The sequence below is a fragment of the Equus przewalskii genome, chromosome 21, assembly GCF_037783145.1.
Source record: "Equus przewalskii isolate Varuska chromosome 21, EquPr2, whole genome shotgun sequence".
In the NCBI taxonomy this organism is placed as follows: Eukaryota; Metazoa; Chordata; class Mammalia; order Perissodactyla; family Equidae; genus Equus; species Equus przewalskii.
The window spans coordinates 36,695,589-36,704,748 of NC_091851.1; the positions used below are offsets into that span (position 1 = coordinate 36,695,589).

Here is a 9,160-nt window from a genome sequence, read left to right on the forward strand (position 1 = left end):
CTTTGAAGAAGCCTCAGTTATATACCTTCATACAGCACTTCTGACAGTCTCTTTCCCCTGTTTTTAGGATTTAAGTTACACTCACGTTAGACCTATTCACCCTGGTCCAGATGTCTAAGGCTCTTTTGTGTACCTGCAATCCTCTTTGGTCGCCAAGCTTCAGTATGGATATTTCCAACAATTCTATCTTCTGCTTTGTTTAACTGGCTATTACACCAGCCTATTGTCTTTTTAATTTCTGTTATTGTATTTTCCCAGTTAGCAAATATTCATGTGATTATTTTTTAGATATTCTGTTTCTCTAATAAAGTTTTCCATCTTGTCATCTTTTTATTGAATATGTTAATAACAGATATTTTACAGTTTATCTCCAACAGCCTCATTAACCAGTCATCTGTGAGCTTTTTCTTATTGTCTATCTCTTGTTTTGTTTGCTCTTGGTTTTTGGTTATTTGGTCCTCTTTCTGACATGTCTGGTAATATTTTTATGAATGCTGGTTAGGCATTTTGTTTGAAATAGTGTAGTGTCTGTGGATGATGTTATATTTTTCCTGAAGCAGACTTACCTTTTTTGCCCTGACAGCCACTAGAGTAAGGACAGGTTACCATGATTGTAATGATTCAAGACTGATTTTCCATTTTTATGAGATCTGGTTTATTTGGTTTGTCCTTACTTCCTAGAACAAGTCTGTTGGAGGACTCAATGGAAACCAGCGTTCATTTTCCGTGGCTCCACCTGTTGGGTGACAACCGAACTCCAAGTTCGGCTGTTAGGGCGTCATGATATTGGTGCAGACGTTGCTCACTTTCTCGGCCTCTCACCTGCTCAATTTCTGCTTGTCCTCTGAGCCTCATGTCTGTACAGCTTAGGAATCAGCAAATGCTTCAAAAGCGAAAACACTGCAGCAAATCAGAGCCTCTTCTAGGGGGTCCTATCTTCTCTGAGATCTCGGGCCCTCAAACCCTGGCTGCCTTGGGGCCTCCAACTTCAAGTGTTTTGTCCCCAGATTCATGAGCTTGCTGAAAGGTTCTCGGTTTCTGTCGGCACTCACCCCCGACTTACGAATTGGGAAATCCTCAAAGAGGAAGGAGGTGGAGGATGTAGGGCTCCCCTCAGTGCATGTCCCTCGGTATGAGACGCTGGTCCCTCAGGTCCTGGCAGCCTAAGTCGCTCTCTGATGCTTTCAAATAGGTTTTCCCCCCTGCACATTGCCAGTTTTTCTCTTGGGCTTGTTGAAAGATTGGGCTCCCGTTTTGAAAGCTGCCATCTCTCCTGACAGACAAATGGTAAATGATGTTAGTAATTAGTGTCTCATGAAGTACAAAATAGTGACATTCCAGAGACAGACACCTTTACAGAACCAGAGCTGCCAACTTCTTAATATGTAAGTTCTGTTTCTATAGAAAACTACAAATGTTTTAAATTTGATACCTAATTACTTCTGAAACACTGAGGAATTGTAGCACAGGTGTTAAAGCAGGGTTTGGAGGACAAACCACTGAGTTCAACTCGTACCCTTGCTCCTGCCTGGCAGGTGACCCAGAGTAAACCACGTCAGCCCTCTTGGTCAGAGTTTCCCCATCCGTGAGGTGGGAATGATGAGAGCATCTGTCTCTCATGGTGGTTGGGAGAATCAGACAATTAATAGACAGGAAACACAGAGCCCGAGATCATAAGTCTAGGAAGGTGCTCATTAAACAGATAAAAAAACAGCTGGCCAACAGATTCCCTCTGCAGCTGACCGCAGCCCACGGGCACCGTTTCTAGGCATCTGCCTGGTGCAGGCTCCTTCCTCCACACGTGGGGCACGTTTCAGGCACAGGAAGGGGAGGGGACCCGCTCAGGCACGCATACAGCTCATTAGACTGCAACTGGGTCTAGGACTGGAATTCTCTTTTGCTGCATTTTATCAATTAAATCTGAGTGCCCTGGAAGCCACCCAGCCGATTTCCGTTGGAGGCAGAGGGGTTGAAGCCCCCTCGAACTATCGATACTCCTCTAATTGCCGTGTCTGCCCCGAATTCGTTGTGATCGTTAGCAGAGCCCCTGTGCTCCGGCTGAGAGAGGAGAGGGAGGCGCAGACCTATCATTGCTCATCTAAATTTTTAATAATGCTCCAATCTTCAGATCATCGGGGTAATCAAACCCAAATTAGCCTGATACCCACAGCCACGGAATAACAAGGCGAGGGAAAGGGATAACGTTTCTTTAATGAAAATTTCATCAATGCAGATTTCTCATTGAACATTAAGGGCCTTGGCTTGAAGCCAGCATCAGAGCAGACTGCTGTGACATTGACCTTTGTCTCTCGGAGGGAGACACAAGTGCAGAGCCTGGCTGGCGTCACCCGCTCGGGGACAACACAGGTGGTCGTCCTTGCAGCTCAGATGAAGGAAGCTCTTGAGGGGGGGCCAAGTTGGCTCAGGACCCCAGACCTTTCTGGAAGGTCTCTCTGCCTCTCAGCCGCTCCCTGCTCCCGCCTGCTCCTCCTGAGACCTCCCACACCTGACTCAGGAGCACGGCAGTCCTTCCAGCCACTCAGCCCAAAGCCCTTGGCGTCCTCCTTGACGGTCTGTTTCCCTCTTACCGCCTCCGCCCCATCCATCAGCAGATCCCGTCAGCCGACCCTCAGGTGCAAATCCCAGAGCTGGCACTGGTGACCCCGGCCTGCACCTTCCTGCCCCCGCCCTGGCGGCCTCCTCGCAGGTCCGGCTGCTTCTGCCCTCTGCCCCACAGTCTGGCCCCGCACACAGCCTGAGGGGTCACCTAAAATGAACTCAGAGCACGTCACTCCTGTGCTCAGACCCATCCAAGGGCTCTGACACGCACAGGGAATGCCAGCGTCCTTTCACTGGCCCTCAAGGTCGTACACGGATCCCGTCCTGTCACCTCTCTGACCTCGGCCCCCACAGTTCCCTCGTCCACCTCCCTGCAGCCACTCTGGCCCCCACTGCTCCTCGCACACACGGGCCTTGTACCGGCTGTGCCCTCTGCCTTGAACGCTCCCTGCAGAACACTCGTGCCCCCTGCTCATTTCTTCAGGCCCCTTGCCCCATGTCACTGTCTCAGTGAGTCCCTCCCTGAACAGCCTGTTGAGCCCGCACCACTCCTGTCCCCGCCTCCCTATCCTGCTGTGCTTCCCTCTTGGCAACCTTCACCACCGGCCACGTGCGGCCCCGCTCGATTTCACATTCCTGTCTCTCTCCTGCCAACGTGGGAGCTCCGTGGGGCAGGGACCTCATCTGCTCTTGCCTCCGCCCCTGGAAGAGACATGGAGCAAGGAAGGTGTTGGATGCGATTTGCTGGGGACACACACGTAAAGAGAAGGCTTGGTCTGCCCTTGAGAATAGGTTCACAGTATTAATTGAGCACCTAGTATGTGTCGGCTGGTTCAAGTCCTGGGACGCTCTAGAGGACAAAAGAGAAGGAGCTCCTGCCCTCTGGCTGTGGACAGACGCTAACAAGCAGACGGGCAGCGGCCTCAGGGGCAGCCGAGCTCTCGGGAGGGCGCTTCTGCGAATGGGCCATCGGAGCTGAGCTCAGAGGACAAGGAGACCCACCCTCGTGGAGATCGGGAAGATCACAAAGGCAGAGAGTTTTCCAGAAACAGGAGGAGGAGGCCTTTGCCTTCAACCAAGTGATGGAGGGGACGTGAGATGACAGGGTCGTGCTGGGCCTGGTGATAGCATGGCGCTGAAGCTCACTGATACTCACCACGTGCCACTTTACCTTTATTATCTCACTTCACCCTCACAACAACTGAGGAGGCCAGTACTGTTATCAGCCCCATTTTACAGATGGGGAAACCGAGAGGGGGGTTGAGTGCCCAGCGGCGTTTTTCTGTTTTCCTCGGCCACTGTCCCAGTGTTGATCTGTAACGAACCATCCAAACACAGTGACTTACTTCCCAGTTCGCGGAGGGCAGGTCGTCTGGGTTCAGCTGATCCGAGTTGGGCTCGATGGGGTGACTCTGTGGAGGGTCACCGGGCTGCTGGGCTTGGCCGCAGGCTGGGGATCGGCCTCAGGTCAGCCCTGCGAAGCTCTCATCAGCCCTAGGAGGGCAGCTCCTCGGGGCAGGACCTTCCAGAAGCCAAGAACCAAGCCAGATCCCACAAGTGCACTTAGGGCCTCTGCGTGGTCAAGCCCACGAGTGCCCCATTGAGCAGAGCAGGTCACCTGGCCATCCCACATCATTGGGAGGCCCCGTGACATCACGTGGCAAAAGGGGAATAAAGAACAGGGAGCCATGACCCACCATCAGGTACACGGGGGTGACGACCGAGCTGGGTGCTCACCCGGGCAGCCCAGCTCCAGCCTCCTCGTCTCAAGCACCAGGCTGCTCTGCCCCACAGGCCTGGAGAGGGCTCAGCTTTCAATCCGGGAGAATGGGAAGCTGCACTGGGTTGAATAGCGTTGCCCCTCCCGGAACCTCAGAATGTGACTTTCTTTGGAAAGAGGGTCTTTGCAGATGTGATTAGTTAAGATGAGGTCGTACTGGGTTCGGGTGACGCTAAATACAATGACTAGCGTCCTTGTCTGAAGCCGTGTGAAGACACACATGGAGAAGGTCGTGTGACCGTGAGGCAGAGATGGGAGCGATGCATCTACAAGCCAAGGGACCCCAAGGAGGCCGGTCCCCACCAGAAGCTGGAGGGGGCCTGGAACAGATGCTGCCTCGGAGCCCCAGGAGGGACCGACCCTGCCCCCCATTTCAGACTTCCGGTTTCCTGAACTTGAGAGACAAATCACCCCTGTCTGAAGCCACCCGGTTTGTGGTCGTCTGTTGAGCTGCCTCAGTACAGAAGCAGCTAAGGTTCCAGGCAGCGAACACATGATCTGATTTCTGTGTGAAAGGCCCCTGGCTGTGACAGGCAGCCAGCGGATGCTTCTGTCCCTGAATTACCTTCTTGAGGGATTTGCCTCAGCCTGTTCCTGCCTAAGGCCCTCCCATGAGTTGACCCTCAAAGTTTGGGTCCACCGGCTCCTCAAGCCATTCAGACCCCTCGTCCTCTGGGAGCTTTCCAGGCCACTGGGCACCCAGCCTCCAGCTCTGTCTCCTCTGAACCATGTGGCTTTTAGTCTTTTGTCTTTTGGCATATTTGTGCCTTTTGTCCCTATCTTCCTTGGCCATGTGTCAGGGATAGATGACGCCCGACAGCCACAAGTGGCCCCCACAACCACGCAGGCGGATCCCCCCGCACAGAGCAGGGCCCCTGGCTTGGGGTGTGGAGCAGGCACTTTGTCCTCCCGGGTCTCAGTTCACCCATCTGCAAAAGGAATGGGTTTGGCTGAATGGTTTCCAAGGGCTCCTTCTGACTCGAACATTCTATGATCTAAATACTTATTTTGGAATTCTTGGAATTCCATCTTATGATTCTTCTTGCTCGTTCAATTACTCAACAAACACAAACCAAGAACTCACCCTGTGGCTGACCCCGTTCTCAGAGCAGGGATCCACAGCGAACAGACAGTTTCTTCTCTCACATGGTTGACATTCCTGTGGGTGAAAATGACAACAGAAGGGTATAAAATGAGTACATCAATTTCACATGGCGACAAGTTCTGTGCAGGAAGTAGGGACACGACGTGGGTGCCGAGGGCTTCTTTAGACAGGTGGTCAGGGCTGTCCTCTGAGCAGGTGACACCTGAGCAGAGCATGGAAGGGCATGAGGGAGCAGGTCATGGGAGAGCTGAGGGAAGAGCATTCCAGAAGAGGGGGCAGTACGTGCAAAGGCCCTGAAGCAGGAAGACTTTGGGTGTTGGAGGAAGAGCCGGAAGGCAAGTGTGGCTGGAATGGGAGGAGTGAGGGGGTGGGTGGTAGGAGACAACTTGGGGGAACCTGCAGGAATCCTGGGAGCCTTGTGCGATATGATGGGGGCTGGGGGTCACTTTCTCCCAGGTGCAGTGGGAAGCCACTGAAACACTCACTCCAGGTGAGAGGAGCTCATTTGATTTCCCGGAGCTCTCTCTGGCTCTGGGTGGATGTTGAGAGTAGATTTCTGGGTAGGCAGAGGATAGGGGGACAGTGACCCCAGCAACGACGGAGCTGCCCACTGGAGAGCAGGATGGGGGCGGAAAGACTCGCAGCCTGTTTCAAATTTAGCGTCTTCAAGGTAGGCTGGAGAAGAGGGGGGACCCCAGGATGCCCGTGGGAGGTCACTGGCCTGAGTGACCAGGCGTTTGGTAGCTCTGCTCTCTAAGTAGGGGCCACGGGTCTCTTGCGGCTTTGTCGAGAAGGGCCCAGATCCGGGAGCCTGGAGCCCGGACGTCGAGGTGGCAGGAGGCCCCGCGCCCGGCAGGTTCACGGCGGTAACCAGGAGGGGTCCCAGGCGGCAACATCCTCGTGACCCCAAACCCCGGGGAGGAGCCGCAGGGGGCACGTCCTGATGAAATCTTCAGACGCCTTGGACCTCCCAAGGCTGCCTTCTCAGCGCCGCCTCCTTCACAAGCCCTAGAAACGGGAAGTAAACGTAACCACAGAGAATGTCACATCAGATGCTGGGCTTAATCAGGGGCACGTTCTCATCAGTCTGGCTGTTCGACTTCTCAGATGACTCGACAAAAAGACGTCTCATTTTGCACCCCGAGGCATTTTCCAGTGCAATCGAGGGAAAGAAGAAATAGAGGGAGGGAGGGAGGGAAAGGAGAGGAAGGAGAGAGGGGACGTCGGACCCAGATGAGATCTGAGCTCCTGGATCCGCTCCGCGCTGTGCTCCCGGGCCCATCATCAGCCGCTTCGCCTGTGGGCGTCTCTGAGCCCTCGTGCTGCGCGATGGGGCGCCGGGCACACGCGCGCCCCCCTCCTGGGGCGCCGGGGACTGTCGGTGGCCCAAACTCCCGGCTTCATCATCACCAGCACGACAGCCCCGCGGCCCCGCGCCATCGGGAGTGCCCGCCCCGGCCGGCCGCCCCCCAGACCCCGGGGGCAGCGCCGCTCTGGCCCCACCCGGCTGCGGAGGACACGTAGGGACAGGAGCACTTTCCCGCGTGGACGCGGCCTGGGGAGCAGGGACGGGCCCCCAGCGCTCCCGCCCCCAGCCCCTCTTTCTCCAAGGAGGCAGCCGGAAGGAGCCGGCTGTTCCATGTTGGTCCCCCGGGTGGCCTTGGCCTTGAGAGGACCGACCTGGCTGTAAATAGAGGGCTCGCGGGGCGGCCGGGCCTGCGTTTCCCGTGAGTCCAGCTTCTGGGAGGAGCAGAGCGGGCACCTGGAGCCGCGAACCTCCGCCTGGCCTCGCAGGGGAGACCCTGCGCAGCCCCCGCCGGCCCCCACCCGCCCCCTCCCCGTCGAGAGGCAGAGGCCGGCTGCACGTGGCGGTGCCTCCATCGTCACAGCCACAGGCGGGTCCTCGAGACGCGCCCGACCGCGTCCAGGAGCGCAGGTCGGCCCGCGTGTGAGAATGGCACGCCTCTTGCTGTGGGTGATTGTGCATCCAGGACAAAAAAAATAAATTAAAAAGTGCCTTAGGGACGGATGCTGTAGGGCTCCTTTTATTATTACACACTCACAACTACACAACGCAGTGAGCCGCCATTCCTCACTTTAAGCCACGTTCCAGCTTCGGTGACGAACTCATTCTTCTCCCCTTTTCTGAGACCTTGCCTTGTGGTATCTTTCTCCCAGGGGAAGCCTGCAAGCCTGGTTCCCACGGCGCTGCCCCCTAACAACCCGGATGCAAGGATATGGACGCTTGAGGGCCTTTTCCTCTCCTCTGATAAACATGTGACAACATGGATTTTCAAGGCCCATTTGAGTCCTTCAAGAAGAAAGAGATTCCGGAATATACGAGGAGACTTATTAGAAATTTTGAGGGAGGAGATAGGAATTATTCTTTTCTTTGGACAGATTTTTGTCTCGTGGCAGCAAGCTATAAAGCAAATAAGAAAGGGCATAAACGTAACTCAAAAACAGAAGGAAAATCCCTGCTTTTAAGGAAATATGTAAACAGTAAGAGAATGCATGACAGAATGTGTTTATGGATTCTGAATCTTGCCAAAACTGAAATAGTTTTTAAGAAAATATTTGAAGCGTCGCTGTAAACAAATGCATCATCTTCAATGGCTTTAGGAGACGTGGGACCATAGCAAGTTAAAGATAATATCTAGGAAGAAATAAAAAGCTAAACTAGAGTTAATTTTTTGTTTCGTAATGAATGAGAAGAAAACACTTGGACTATAGAAAGGAAGTCCAGATCAAACAATACTCATCTGGAAGTTTCAAAAAAATTAAGATTTTAATTTTATGTACCTTTTTTTGCCAAACATTAATAATTTTGCATGTTGTATTTCTTTCTCTTTGTCTTATAGGAAAAGATAAATGATGAGGCAGTGAATTTCAGCTCGGTTCAGCCTGTGACGTCTCCATGTTCACAGACAGCCTCTGTGAGATTTACGCAGCATCAGGGGAGCATCCAGCACACCGTGACCCACACTGAGTCCTGCTGAAGTGACCACAACGTTAAGATGAGAAACTATATCAGCCCCAATTAAAAGGCAACATTTTGTTCGCATCAGAGAAGATGTTCTCTGTTGGGGTCTTATTGTTGAAGTAAGTTAGCATCTATCAGCACATCTCAGATCTTTTCTATGTTGGTCTTTGTATTAGTCACCCTATCCTGATTGCAACTGACAGAATCCAAATCAAAATGACTGAAAAAGGAAAAACAGGCAGGGAGGAGATGGTCCTAGCTCTTGTTATTAAAAGGTCCAGAGGTAACAGCTTCAGGCATGGCTGGATCCAGGTACTCAAATGATAGTATCAGGAAGTGATCCCATCCACCTCTCAGCTCTGTCTTGCCCTCTGCGGTCTCATCCTCAGTCAGGTTGTTCTATCCTGGCACCTAGTCACACCCTCAGCAGCCCTGGTAGAAAAATGACTTTTCTGTCTCACAGTTTCAACAGAAGTCCCAGAATTGAGTGCCACTGAATCGTGTGTTCATCCTTGATCCAATCTCTACAGCCAAGGGTGTGGAATCCTCCAGTGGGTCAAGCTCACGGCTGTTGCAGAAGAGGAATCCAGACTCCTGCTTTTGAAACAAGGCCTCGCTGTCAAGGAGCGTGGTGCTGCCGGAACGAAGGAGGAGAGAAAACTCATCAGTTTCTAGGTGGCCTTTTAGGTTCAGCCTTGGAGGCTGCATAGCAAGACAAGCCCGCTCAGATTCA

General features: G+C 53.1%; 1 long non-coding RNA gene across 1 annotated transcript; it reads right to left on the bottom strand.

Moving 5' to 3' along the window:
- Positions 1 to 631: 631 nt before the first annotated feature.
- On the bottom strand, positions 632 to 7,323 carry LOC139078260 (uncharacterized). The gene is made up of 4 exons (XR_011531140.1): positions 7,125 to 7,323; positions 5,930 to 6,452; positions 5,424 to 5,498; positions 632 to 1,273 (listed from the first exon to the last, which is right to left on the bottom strand). It is a non-coding gene; the product is annotated as an uncharacterized lncRNA (long non-coding RNA).
- Between the last annotated feature and the right edge of the window lie 1,837 nt (positions 7,324 to 9,160).